The 2,682-nt window shown below is 61.1% G+C and overlaps 1 long non-coding RNA gene across 1 annotated transcript; it reads right to left on the bottom strand.

Annotated features, from left to right (window-relative positions):
- Nucleotides 1-47: 47 nt before the first annotated feature.
- LOC102767873 lies at nucleotides 48-2,482 on the bottom strand. The gene is made up of 3 exons (XR_435702.2): nucleotides 2,231-2,482; nucleotides 1,909-1,980; nucleotides 48-299 (listed from the first exon to the last, which is right to left on the bottom strand). It is a non-coding gene; the product is annotated as an uncharacterized LOC102767873 (long non-coding RNA).
- Nucleotides 2,483-2,682: the final 200 nt, after the last annotated feature.

The raw sequence follows: 2,682 nt of genomic DNA, 5'->3' as shown, positions 1-2,682 counted from the left end.
CCCCCCCGCCCCCATCCTTCCCCTTTAAGAAGAGACCAGTCCTTGGCTTATGCCATTCATAGGCTTTATTGTCACTTGCAGGAGTGGGGGGCACACAGCCAAGACCCCCCCCCACCCTCCCGCAGGGAAGGTGGCCCTGGGCCACTCAGCACTATTTACACGTGTTTCCTGGAGGGGCAGGTCCTCATCTCAATCGCAGCAGCTGCACTTCTGAGCCTCGGCCTCCGGCCCCTCTCCGCCTTTGCACACACACTCCTTGGTGCATTTTTCGCACTCAGGCGGGCAGCAGGAGCAGCAGCCTGCGGGTAAAACAAGGGGAGGGGGTAGAAGGAGAGGTGTCAGGAGGCTGGCTGTTGTCACATCTGGTCTGACTCAGCGTCTATGGTGTGTCAGCTGCATGCTGGGTTGCCTGTGGGAGAGGGGTACCCAGCCCCCAGCCCCTCAGGTAGGTGCTGGTGAGGCAGGATAGGAGGAAGCTAGGAAAATTCCTTGGCAACTGGAGCTGAGAACCTGAGACAAATAGCCAAACAGACGAGCGGAGCAACTTACAGCCACACACAGGTCACCAGGGCGGAAAGCCCTGGGTGCCCAGCAATGAGCAAAACGAGTGCCAGGCCTCGCTGCCCGGGGTCGCCTTCCCTCCCCCAGCCTCCCGCTGATCCTGCGGTTTGGTCCCAGCCTGACCTTTCCTCCCCGGAGATAACATCTAGGCCTCGGCTATATTTCAGCTCCAGGCCCCGAAAAGCAGCAAAACCAGGTGGCAATGTCTATTGACCCCCCTGCCCTGGTGCTGACCAATCCGTGGACACCACCATCTAGAAAAGCTGAGGAATGGTCTCTGGAGATCGTCCCTGAGAACTCCCCTAGGATCCCCACCTCGGAGACCAGATGAACCCCTTCGAGACAAAGAAGCCAGTGTGGCCCTCCTTGGGCACATTCACTCGGACCTCCCTTTCAAGTGAATTTTCTTTCTCCTAAACTCTAAGGGTCCCCATGGGCCTGTCACCAGGGGAGCCATGGGCTGTGGCAGCTCCTCCCGGCTAGCCCCCTGAACCTGTCCCCAAGGCCCTCTCCTCCCACTGTCCAGTGAGCTGACAGCTGCCGCCTGGCTCTCTTCTTCCCCGGAACGTTTCTAGGGAGCCAACGCCGCCCCGGGCTCCCTCCTGTTGCTACTGCTCCCCTAGGCCCTTCCCGGTTCCACTGTCCCCAGCCTTAACCATGAAGTAAGAAACCCAGGCGCTACCCCCTGGCCTGAGGCCCAGTCCCCTTTCTGGTCACACAGGGGAGTCCAGGATGGCAGGGTCAGCCCCGGCTGGGGAGAGTGGGGCCTGACGGAAAAAGCATCACAGGGCACACGGCCTTGAAAAGACGCTTGGAGGACGCACTAGGAGAAGCACAGAGGGTACAGGTGTGGGGGGTCCAGGAGACCCATGGGGTCATCTAGTCTTACAACTCCTGGAAAAGAGAGGCCTCCTCCTACCTCCTACTCCCCCTGCACATTACACTGCTGCTGCGTCTGGGGAGACCTGGGGAGGTCACATTAAGGGGTATCCACAAAGGCCTGAGGGGGATGGGAAGTCCAGAGTCAACCCCCAAACTCACTAATGGCTCCCCCAGGCACTGGAGGTTTTAGGGGGGGGAGAGAAATGGGGAGGTGGACCAGGATAACAGTCCTCAGTTCCAGCTACCTATTGGAATCTTCTGGGAATTTCCAAAACGCCTTGCCCCAGGCCTGCTGGATGAATCACTGGGGGTGGGGCCAGGCCGATTGTATCTTCAGGCCTCCCCAGGACGTCTGTCCCGGAAAGAGTCAGAAGGAATGTAGTAGGGGGCCCCGGGGTCTCTCCATGTAGCCTGGACAGGCAGGGGGAGAAGAGCAGGCAGGGGCAGAGCGGGTCCCACACTCACTTTTCTTGCAGGAGGTGCATTTGCATCCCTCGCACTTGCAGGAGTCGGCGCCAGCGCAGGTGCAGGACCCTCCTAGAAGGGGAGAGGGGAGAAGCTGCAGGAATGGTTCAAGTGGGAAAACTCGGGCGGGGCCAGGGCTAAAGGGAGGAGGCGGGGTGCCGAACCTCAGTGCCCTTTGGGATATGCCCACCCTTCAGGAGGTTTAAAGTGGGAAATAAGGGTCCCTTCCCCCCAAAGTCCTTGTCGGAAGCCAGAGGACATGGGATTCCTTGGGAGTGCGGGGCGCGCTGTGCCGCAGCATGGGGTGGGGGAGGGGGCTCACCGGTAGGACAGGGGCAGGTCTCAGGGTCCATGTCGAGCGGAGATGGCGCTGGAGAGGGTGAATTGGCTTCTCCGGACCACTGGAGGCTCAGTGGCCGCAGGTGATGAGGCTTTTATAGCCCCAGGCGGGGGCGCGCAAGCACAGCCCGCGGCGCGCGCGCTCGGCGCCCCCTCTCCATCTGGGCTCCCAGGAAAGCGCGCATTGCGGCAGCGGTCCCCCTCCCCCACCGTGCTCCCCCACTCCCCGCTTGGCGGGCAGCCACCTCGGTCCCCACCGAGGGAGGCCCAGACGGCGGGGAAAGCCTCATTTCAGAGTGTGTCTGTGAGGCTGTGTCCGGAAGGGATTAGCATTTGAATTGTTAGTCTGAGTGAAGCTTGCTCCCACCAGTGTGGGTGGGCAGCAGCCAGGCTGGTGAGGGCCTGGGTGGAGAAAGGCAGAAGGAGGGCGAATGG

Source organism: Myotis davidii, unplaced genomic scaffold, assembly GCF_000327345.1.
Source record: "Myotis davidii unplaced genomic scaffold, ASM32734v1 scaffold2621, whole genome shotgun sequence".
Lineage (NCBI taxonomy): Eukaryota > Metazoa > Chordata > Mammalia > Chiroptera > Vespertilionidae > Myotis > Myotis davidii.
The sequence above is the reverse complement of the archived record's forward strand: the minus strand, read 5'-3'. Positions and strand labels throughout refer to the sequence as shown.